At 56.1% G+C, this 11,043-nt stretch overlaps 1 long non-coding RNA gene across 3 annotated transcripts in view; it reads right to left on the reverse strand.

Annotated features, from left to right (window-relative positions):
* The window catches only part of LOC309643160, a 29,886-nt gene extending 22,654 nt beyond the window's left edge, over positions 1-7,232 (reverse strand). For 2 of the 3 annotated variants that reach the window (XR_014253591.1, XR_014253593.1), the window contains exon 1: positions 5,360-7,232. This is a non-coding gene — a long non-coding RNA (uncharacterized lncRNA). The remainder of the gene's footprint in view (positions 1-5,359) is intronic. The other variant, XR_014253592.1, reaches the window with a different exon arrangement.
* Positions 7,233-11,043: the final 3,811 nt, after the last annotated feature.

An 11,043-nucleotide genomic window follows, 5' to 3' on the forward strand; every position in this document is an offset into this window, starting at 1 on the left:
GGGCTCCAGGGGCTCCAGGAGGGCCATGCGTCTTGGGAGACCAGTCAGGAGCGATTGTTGTGGTCTAGTTGAGGGCCAGTATGGGTGGGACCCCTGGCTGGGGTGGGAGGGTTTGCTGATGGAGGGTGGGGGACAACAGCAGAGTCACGGTGGCTTTGCCCCCAGGCTTTTGAATGGAGCACTGGGAAGGACGAGGTTGCCACCTGCTGCCCTGGAGGAGAGGCCTGGGCCGAGCGGCGTGAGTGCCAGGGACGGAGCAGGAGTTGCTACAAGTCACCCTGGAGGTGCCTTTCAGAGGGTCAGAGTGATCTTCGTGGGTGGCATCAGTGCACAGATGCATGAAGCCACGGCCTGGATGAGCTCACCGAGGAGGGAGTAGGGAGAGAGAAGACAACCAAGAATGGAGGCTCCCGGGACATTCCAGAGTCCACACGTCAGGATGAGAGGCTGGAGCCGGCCAGGGGACCAGCGGGGGTGGGTGGCAGGTGAGGTGAGACTCCAGGGCCATCTGTGTGGGCCGGGATTCTGCTATGACCACCCGCTGCTGCTCCGTGGGTCCCGGCCAGGGAGGAAAGCACTTCCAGGAGGGAGTGACTCACCGCATCAAGGGCAGCCAGCAACGTGGAGGTCGCAACAGGCCTGAATATGAGCACATCCCTCAGACGTCCTGAGATCCAGAGAGGGGTGACCAGCTCCCTCATGGGCCGTTGCATCTCTGACATGTCATTAGCACTCAGGGCAGGAGGACAACTGACCTTTTTTTCTTTATGTTTTTTAAATTTCTCAGTTCTCCACTTTGAATAGATGTTATTTTTTTATAAGGAAAAAAAACATGAATTTTACTTTATTTAAATGTAAGTTAGGTTCCAGAGATGTTCTGGATCCCATAGGCATGGTGGTGGGCTGGTGAGAGCCCCACGGCTCCCGCATGGGTCTGGGGACTTCACACCCAGGTGAGGGCAGGTCACCTGGGCTTTGGTTCAGTGGGGCTGGACTTCTGCGTGATCCTGAGAAGTGTCCCCTGCAGAGAACCAGATCCCCGTTTCAGACCGACTGTGCGGCCTTGGGGAGTCCCTAGGCCCCTCTCTGGCTGTTCCTGCCTCTGTCCACGAGGGTGGAAGAGTGGCCTCTGCACACCGGGCTGGCACGAGGCAGAGGCGTGTCGTCGCTTGTCATTCTGTTCACCTGCCGTGACCTTCCTAAGAGGGCAGGCGTGGAGGTCATCGTCTCCCAGCTCCAAGGCCGGCTCAGAAGGACCGTTTGGCAGCCATCACGAGTGTTCATAGTTAACATGGATTTATTCAGCATTCACCTGTCAGACAGTCGCTGAGCGCCCACCGTGTGCCATCCACCGTTCTGGTTGCTGGGTATGTAGGAGTTAACAGGAGATGCGGTCAGAGTGAGATCAGGGACAGTGGGATGGCCATGACCGTGGACATGACAGGCAGAGGCAGGCCTGTGGCCCAGAGCTGAGCTGGTGCGGCAGTCCGATCTGTTGAGAACTGGGAGTGGCCAGGCCCGAGAGCCCCCTTGCAGAAGCATCGCCACACCGGGTGAGGAGTCTGAGGACTGGAGAGGGAAGGGCTGCCCAGGCCCGTGAGTGGTGTCCTTCTCCCAGGGCCTAGGCCCACTCTCTGTTCCCTGCCCCTCCTTCACCAAACTCTCCACTATCCCTCACCCTAACTGCCTATTCCATGCCCCTGGCCCCATCAATGCCTGGCACCTCCCAGGAAAGGTGACCTTGGTGTGTACCATAGGGACAGGTCACAGGCAATAGCTCCTCCACAGGACAGGCCACACCGAGTCATTTACAAATGTTTAGTTTAGTCATTTACAGTTTTAAAGGTCAGTGCAAGTCATAGGACATCACCAAACCCGTCAAACACCAATGTGGTAAAGCAGAAAACCAAAACCAAAAGCCCGCTGACGTGGTAACCATGAGTAGCTTTCTCTGGACACTGGGACCTGGGTGATTTCTATGGTGATGCTTCTTTGGGGCCTTGGACCCCTGGAAAAGTGGGAGTCAGCCCTGCAGTTCTTCTCACAGCATCTCCATCAACTGCCCTTTCAGGCCAAGTCTCCAGGCTGAGAACCCTCTCATTGCTTTGCTGTTTTGTTGGTTCTGCCTGTCTTTTCCAAACTGTGCACACAGAGTGAGTTACTTTTAGAACTGAAAAGCCAATACTTTCATTAAAATGCAAAGGGAAGTTTACAGTTTACTTTTAAAAACAATAGAAGCAGCTCTGGCTAAGCCTGGGTTGGGTAAAGTGTGTGCCCGAGGGTCCTTCTGGCCAGCGCCTGACCCGCTGCTGGAGCCTCTGAGTATTTGGCAGGACAACTAGGTGAGTGGCTGCTGATTAATTTAACACAGGGTCTCTTGGTTTGAGCTTGTAATCATCTTGGCCTCTGGGTCTTCTCCTGTTCCTGGCCCCTCCCATTTTTCTTCTTCCAAAATGACCAAAAGAAATACAACCTCCCATTTCAGTGGGGAAAAAAATTCATCTAAGTAACCTTTTAATAAAAACAGAGGCTCTCGCTTGATCACAAAATCAATTAGTCGGTGGAGAATTTTATTAGTCAATCATGTAAGTAATTAAAAATATTGATTGATGGGAGCGCCTGTGGCTGAGAGCTGCTGCTTCACCCCAGCAATATGGGGCAGCGGCTGGCACAGGGGCACCGGGAAGTGATCTAGAGTGGGGGCTTTTACATCATTTTCTAGTGCGCCTCTTCCAAGGTCAACTCGGGACACATTAGACAAGGGACTCAGCTGATCTTGGAGCCTCCATTTTCTCACATGAAAAATAACAGGGCTGACCGCATGGGATTCTCTTGTGGATTAAATGAGACAGAGTTTGAATGGTGAGTGGCCCGGCCTCTGGCTCATGACAGGTGGGGTTGTATTCCTGAGGATCAAGGAATTCTGGGCTCCAAGTCTAGCCTGGTCCTGGGGCCGTGGGCTAAGAGGGACAGAACGGTCACTGGGGCCCTGTCTCCTGAGTCAGGCTGCACCAGGCAAGGGCTCTCCCAGGTTCATCTGACCAGAGGTGGACCGGGTGATGTGGGCACTCAGCCTCCCGTGCTCAGCACCCACCTCGAGTTCAAGGGGAGAGGAAACAGACTCCCTCTTGGCGGAAAGTGGCAAGGTTCTGAGAGAGTGCGTGGAACTAGAAATACTTTTGTGGCCGTTTTTGGAAAATTTCACCTGCTGCACAGGACCGTCTCTTCCAGAGGCCCAAGGAAGGTGTCCTCCGTCATGAGAAGCACCCGCCTTGGCACCCACTTCAGAGACATCATGAGAGGGGAATGAACCTCCACTGACTGAGTGCCCTGCCCCGTGCCTGGCACCAAGCAAATTATCCTACTGTCTCCTCTTCATAGCACGTGCGGTGGAAATTACTTCCCCACTCCACAGATGAGGAATGGGGATCTGGGAGGCTCCGTGACTTACTGGTCCAAGGTCCCCCTGCCGGCACGCAGGAGTAGAGCTGGGGTTCTAGCCCAGCCCACAGGGCTCTAGAGTCTGCACCCCTCTCCCCGTGCCTCCGGCCCAGAGGCCTTGCCTTGGCCGGGGGGCTGACCATTGGCTTTGGTCCTGGCTCCTTGCCCACCTGCTCAGCCTTGGCAGCCTTGCCTGTGGTGGGCTCAACCTCCCGGATCAGTGACAGGAGGTGTGAGTGTCTGCAATGAGGCCACAGGGCCAGGTGGCCCACCTTCACTGCCCTGAAAACGACCTCCTGGCCCTCTGAGCAGCTCCAGCCTGCCCACCAGCGGCCGGCCTCACACTCCTGAGCCACTGCCGACTTGCTGGCTCTCCCTGCACGTGGCTCTTGCCTGGACACAATGCACAGGGGTCATGTGAACCCACATGGGCCCAGCACCCTGACAACCTTCCTTGACTGTGGTGACAGCCTGGGCCCAGTCCGTCCCCGCCCTGTGAGTGGCTGCAGCTGGACCTTCCCCTCAAGGAGTGTGGGCACCTAGGGCCCGCTGTGTGCGGCAGGGTCTCGGGGATCCCCCAGCCCCTAACGGATCCAGCTCCCTGGACGCTGTGCGCGCTGAGGCTCTAGCGGCTCCCCCAGCACCCCAACCAGGCGAAGGCCCCAGTATGTTCAGGCTCTGGTGTTAAGTTTCCTCCCCCATTCTGGGCCTCCCTGTGCCCCTGTCCAGTGGATGCAGTGAGGCCCAGCTCACCTTGGGAGGTCCCTCAGGATCAGACCCCCGGGGGCCTTCCCTAACACAGAGATGGACGGAGGGAAGATGGGGCTACAGGAAGTGGACCCCTGTAGGGGGAGGGGAGGAAGGGAGAGACCCTGAGCCTGAGTCGTCTGCTGTCAGCCCCTCCCCCATCCCCTTGCCCGCAGGGCACAGGCCAGCCCTGCCTGAGGGTCCTCAGGAGGGAGACCCGTCAGTTCCTCAGGGCCACCTGAGACAGTCGCCCCACACCAGGCCCAGGGTCCACCCGCCCCTTCCTCCCCAGGAACCCTGTAAGCCTTACCTCTCTGGGCCCTAAATGCTTGCCCCACCAGGAAGGATTCCGAGCTTCCTTCCTGGCACACAATTTTTCAAAGCCACCTCAAAAAGCGGGCCGCTCATCCTCTGTAAAACCTGGCTATTTGTTTAGACTAGCTGACATTTCCATGGTCTTTTATTACAGAAAATATCCTGGGGAGAAGGCAGGATGTTTGCACAGAGCTTACACCCTCCGCCTCTGGTCTCCAGCGCCCCGGAGTGGCTGGGCCTGCACACCTTGAGTGGGCGGCCTCTCCCCCGCCCTTCTTTCCTGAGAAGGAGGGGTGGTAGGCAGCCCCTGCGCCCCCCGGGCACAGGACCCTCCAGGTCTCTGCCTGGCCCTGTGCTGTGCTCTGAGGGGCAGGACAGACAGGCCACGTAAGACCACGGCTTCCTCCTCCATGGGGCAGTGGTTCCGTGACTGCCATCCAGCTCTGTCAGCTGTGCCCTGCCATAGCCTGTCTTGGGCTTCGGTGTGCTGTACCCTTTCCTCTCCTTTGCGTCTTTGTTGTCAGCATCTGCCAGGGGCCCTGGTAGCCAAAGGGGTGGGTTGGCTGCTGGTGAACTCCATTTTGAGCTAACAGTCCTAATTATTCTCCAGGATCCATCTCAAGGACTATCTCCTTCCCGAGGCATCCCCAGCCTGGCGCACCTGTGGCCCGAGGAATAGTCTTCTCCCTCAGCCCTCACCCAGGCACTTCGCACGTGACTGCACTCGGGTCTTGCGTCCTCCCCAGCACTAGGCCACGGTGTCAGTCACACTGACTGGGGTGTGGGTCCCAGCCCTGCCCCTGACTGGCTGTGCCCTCTTGCGCAGTTGCCGTGCGGAAAGCCCTAGGGTGCTTACCGTACATACATGCTTGACCCTCCCCAGGGCAGCATCCTAGGGGTCCCCGTCTTCCCCGCTATGCCTGGAATGCAGTCTAGGTACGAAGTCCTGGAACCCGAGCTGGTAAGCAGTGGGAACATCGGCACTTTCCGAGGCTCCGTTCCTACCTTCGTGTCCTGGAGAGGAGTAAAGAAGGGCCGCTCAGCACCGTCATCCAGCAACGCCCGGCAGGGAGGGCCAAAGCCCAGGGCTGCTTTGGCCTTAATTAAATCACCCACTGGCCCAACTCATCGAGATAAATTGCTTTCACTCCTGTGGACCCATTTCTGGAAGTATCCTTCCACGTCTGTGTAAACATCCCCACGCCCTCCACTCCAGCTCCCACCTGCAAATCACGGGAGGCGTTTCTATTTTAATTGAGATCAGCTGCTGACAATTAGGGATCCTCTGTCTCAGTCACCAGGAAAGGGCTACACATTTGCGGATTAGGAGACTGAGCTGGGCCTGGGGTGGCCCAGGGCGCCATGCAGCCTGAGTAGGTGGGATGGGGTGGGAATGCCTCCCTGCTGCAGCCCAGAGCCCACCTGCCCGATGTGGGGATGAGCCCACCTGCCAGGAAGCTCCCCTGTGGACAAAGTTTTAGTCTTGTCAGCATATGGGGGTGGGGGGGCGGAGTCCCAGGTGCTGAGAGCCTGCCTGAGGGGTCAGGCCTGGGCAACTTTGGCATCCTCACAGGAGGGGGGCAGGCGAAGAAAGGGAGGGGACAGCACCACCACCACCACTTCTGTCTGAGAGCAGAGCAGAAGCCTCTCCCTGGCCTCCCTGCCCCGCTCTGGGTGCCCCCAGCACCTCCCCCGCTCACACACACATTAGCCAGAGCGAGCTTTCCAAAACGACGGAGCCTGACCCACCTTCACGCACGTCTCTTAGTAGCTTCCTGTCGCCGGTAGAATAAATTCCGCATTCCTTCCAATGGCCCCCAGGGCCCTTCGTGGCCTCCTGGCCCCTCTCCTTCTTCAGTCACTTCCTTCCCTGGGACTACACTGCCGCCCGTCCTTCTGGCCTCCGGCCCCTGTACTTTTCTTTCTGTCGGGTCCCCTTTCTCCTCACCTGTCTGGCTTTATCGCTCTCTTCAGCTTGAGCTCAGCTGTGGCTTCTCCAGAGGGGCCCTCCCTGAGCACGCCCGGCCATTCTGTGTGAATCACGCCTCCCAGCAGCCTCTGTCCCCTTCGCCTGTCTGCTCCCTCCTCTACACCTGCTCCTCAGAGTCGGCCGGTATCTTCCTTACTGACTTGTTCGCCTTCTCTCTGCTGAGAGAGGTAGGGGCTCACCTGTCTGGCCCCAGGCACTGAGTGGCCGCAGCTTCAGGCATGTCAGTTTCGCCCCCCCTCCACAGGCTGTCAGCTCATTGAGGGCAGAGGCCGAGTTTCCCGTTGTCATAGACATCGTTCCTTGCGCCTCCAAGCCGGGCACCGTGAGGCCCTTACCTGCGTGGGCTCCGTTCACTGAAGGTCATGGTGCTGATCTTCTCCCCATTGTACAGATGAGGAAACTCTGCCTTGAAGCCCCCGTGCCCTGGAGGGGCACTCCCGAGTGGAGAAGCAACAGGGCCCATGCTGGCTGGAAGGCCTGTGCGGCTATGGCTCTGCGGACCCTCGGCCGAGGCCCTGCCCCCAACGAGACGCACAGGGCCTGGTGCCTGGCAGCCCTCCAGCTGTGGCGGACATCTGCAGCAGCTGGGCCTGACCCGCCGCTCTGCCACATGTGTTCTGTCTCAAACCCTCCACTGGGGACGTCCCTCACACTGCGATTTCCTGTGATGTAATTTGCTCCCCGGAGCCTGGGGAATGGCCGCCTGCGGGTGGGTGGAGGGTGGGCTCCCCTGCAGGTGTGTGTGTGCACGCGCGTGTGCACGTGCGTGTGTGGAGCTGCTCCTCGGGGACTGAGGGGTCTGGGACGGAGAGGCAGCACAGTTTGGACTTCTTGTTAAAGAGAATGTGTCACAGGCCGTCTAAGCATTTTGGAAACTCAGAGGCCCTGCTTCCTGGTGCCCGACCCTGACAAGTGGCTCAGCCTCTCAAGGCTCTCAGAATATTCCTCCATAAAACAGGGTAACAACTCTACCTCGTTCTCAGGCTCGCTGTGAGGATGAAAATGCATGACAAGTGCTGAGGGCACCACAACCGCCCGGAGAAGGTGCTGGGAAATGTCACTGAGCGGACTGGGGTGGGGCAGGAGGGAGACCTCGGGGTTCAGCCCACTTAGTGGAGGGACCTCAGGGAAGCCGGTAACCTCAGAGGTGACCTCTTCCCCAACTACTCAGGAAGCAGCTGTGAAGGTCCATGAGGAGGCGGGCCCAAGAAGCCCAGCCTGGTGCCAGGAGTTACAGAGACAGTTACTCTCATGGCTGAAATCTGAGCTCTGTTCAGGCCGCAGCTGCTGGGTGTGGGCATATCTGGGGGAACTGCCTTTTTCCCTGGAACCTCCTGAGATTTTCCAGCCTGGGAAGATGGAGAGCACCAGCCCTCAGGGATGCTGAGGGGATCCCTGGGAGCTGGAGAGGAGCAGGAAGCTTCAGAACCTGCCCTCCGCTGCAGGGGGAGTGTGCACCACCCCCTCCATCCAGGCCAAGGGGTTTTCTGGGGCTGCCGGGGCAGGGGCAGGGGGGTAGCTGAGATCACACCCCGAGCCCTTGGTCTCCGCAGGGCAGGCCTTGGGAGGCGTAGGCAGGTCTGCAGGGCGCGTCCCCTGGAGGCTCAGGGTCCATGTCGCTCTCCAAGGTGCTCTTCTCCTCCTTCAGCAGCCGGACTTGGCATGTGGGAAGGATGAAAAACAAGAGCAGTCAATCCCAATCTACTATATATAAAATAGATAATAGGGACCGGCTGTATAGCACAGGGAATTCTACTCAATACTCTGTAATGGCCTATACGGGAAAAGAATCTAAAAAAAGAGTGGATATGTGTATATGTATAACTGATTCACTTTGCTGTACACCTGAAACTAACAAAACATTGTAAATCAACTCTACTCCAATAAAAAAAAAATAACACAAAAAGGAGCAGTAGCAGGAAAGGCTCTCTAGCCACCCAGGGTGGCGGGAGGTCCCTGCACCTCCCAGATCTCTGCTGTTTCATGGGAGTATGGCCTGCCCTGCCTGCTCCCAGGGCCACCAGAGGTCCAAGTGACAGTGTTGTGTGAAAGGATGGAGGTAATAAAAACGATAAAAACAAGTCAGCACAGGTTATGATTTTGCCCTCCATGTCCTTGTTCCGCTGACTCCGCTGGCTCTGGGCTGAGCTGAATGCCTCCTGTGTAATGAGACGATGGACAGTTTATTCCTTTGTGCGCAGCCGACCAGAAACCCAGCTTAGGGCGCCACGGTCTGTGCCTGGAGGGCAGTCCCCGAGCCTCTGCGTGTGGGTCTGTGAATGAGCCTCGCCCTCTCTACCTCGGTTTCTCCTCCTCGGTTTCTCTAGAGCCTGCGCTCTAGAGCCTGCGAGCCACAACTACTGAGCCCGCACGCCTAGAGCCCGTGCTCCGCAACAAAAAGAAGCGACCGCAATGAGAAGCCCACGCACCGCAGTGATTTGGGGCACTGGAATGGGGTTGCCTCAGAGCTTTCTTCCTTTCTGAATTGGGCTGTGTTTTTCCTGTGTTCCCTGGGGTCTTTCCAAGTTGGCTTTCCCTGAGGCATGGCATGGACTGTTCTAGCTCTGCAGGTGTACATGCCATCTCAGGGGATGGGAGCTGGAGAACACTGAACCCCTGAACCCCATGTTTCCCATGGCCTGGGCACATCTCCCAGAGCATGAGACAGCCCAGCTGCCAAACTGAGGCTACCTGGCTATGCCCTCTGCTTGGTGGGACTCCTTGAAGGCAGGCCTGGACCATAGACCAGGCACTAGCCTCTGAGCCCCTCCTTCCCCAGCACCACAGGGCACTGGGCAGAGGCCTTGTGCTTCCCACCATAGCTCTGAGGCCCAGAGGTTCTGCACAGAGGGACTGTCGTCACACAGGCAGAGTGCAGACACTGGGGAGGTCACCCCAGCTCCCTCTGAGGTGGGGATCAGCACCCCATCATGCCACACACAGCCTCCACCCGGTGGCCAGCCATGTCCCTGGTCCCTCCCACTGCAATCCTGGGGCACCCCATTCTCTCAGCCTCGCGTGTGTCCTGGCTTTAGGCATTGTCTGCACTGTCCCTTCTGTGTCCCCACATGTGCCTCTCCTGTGACTGCAGGGCTGGGGAGAGGGCCAGCTCCCTGCCTCTCTGTGTCTCCAGGCTGTTCTGCTCCAGGGAAGGGCAGCAGGTCACCTGCCCCACCCCCAGGCCCATGCTGACAGGTTGAATGAATGAGTGCCCAGTGGCCAGGCCTCCATCTTCTCCAAAGCCCTGCTGGGCTGGGCCAGTGGGTCACAGACCTGGTGATGAAGTCAGAATCACAGATTCCATCCAACAGGCCAAGCTCCTGGTCCCTGCCTGGGGATGGGTCGGTTCACGAGCCATGGGCAGGAGGCATGTGTCACTCTCTCCTCTCAGACAGTCCCAGGTCCCTGAGCTCCCAGCCTGACCTGCCCCAGGCTGCAGGCTTCTGCTGATGGGGTGAATCCTTCACTCTGTGCCCAGTGCTAGACGGGCATTTCTTTGCTGTTTTTTGTTATCGCTAACACAGCTTCCAGGATTAATTACGAAGTCATATTTGAAAAATAGTTATTACAGAACCAGCCCATCATGAACACCATAACTCGATAAACAGCAAAAAATGGAGATCACCAGACCACTGACCACTGTCCTCTATGAAGACAGATGCAAAAACATTAAATAAATTATTAGCAAATGGAATAATATGCCACAACCAGGAGGCCATCCCTCTGTTGAGTAAGGCTGTACACTGTAAGGAAGGCTATTAACAGAGTCTACTCGTTAATGGATCAGATGGCAGACAGCGATTGGAACGGTGCGGAGGGGCTTCCGGACCCGGCAGTGCTCTGACCTGGATGGGTGACACAGACATATGCAGTTTGGAGAATTTGTGGAGCTACATATTTGGAGTTATGCAGTCTCTGTGTGGTGCTACACTTCAAAAACAATTCAATAAGAAAAGAAACCAACAGGGAGAAGATGTTTGCTGTACATACAGCAAACTGAAGATTAGCAACTTAAAAATCAATAAGAAAAAATGCAAATAACCTATAGGAAAAGAGGGCAAAGGATAAAAAAAGAGCAATTTGCTTAAGAGGAAACATGAATGGCCAATAAAAAATATGAAATCAGATGTTCAACATAACTAACTATTGAGAAAATACAGATTAATAAAAATGGAATATCATTTCGTATCCATCAGTTTGGGTAAAAATTGTGTCTGATAATCCCAAGAGGGGATGAAATGATGAACAGTAAGAAATTTCACACCCACGGACAGGGGTGCAAATTAATCCAACCACTTGGAGGATTGGACAGAAATATGTGAATTCGAAAAAGTGCATGCCTCAAGAAGTGGAAATTCCACTCTGGGTACATGTCCTTGGGTACCACTGGGAGGCTGAATAAGAATGTTCATCATGATATAGTTTGTTATAGAAAAAAAACTGGAAATAACTTAAATCATTAAGGAAGTAGACAAACAAATTGTGAGATATTTATGAGATAGAATCCTCGTGGAAAAGTTAAAATGAGTGAATTAGATCTGTATATATCA

This window comes from Balaenoptera physalus (assembly GCF_965194825.1).
Source record: "Balaenoptera physalus genome assembly, chromosome: 14".
Classification (NCBI taxonomy): Eukaryota; Metazoa; Chordata; class Mammalia; order Artiodactyla; family Balaenopteridae; genus Balaenoptera; species Balaenoptera physalus.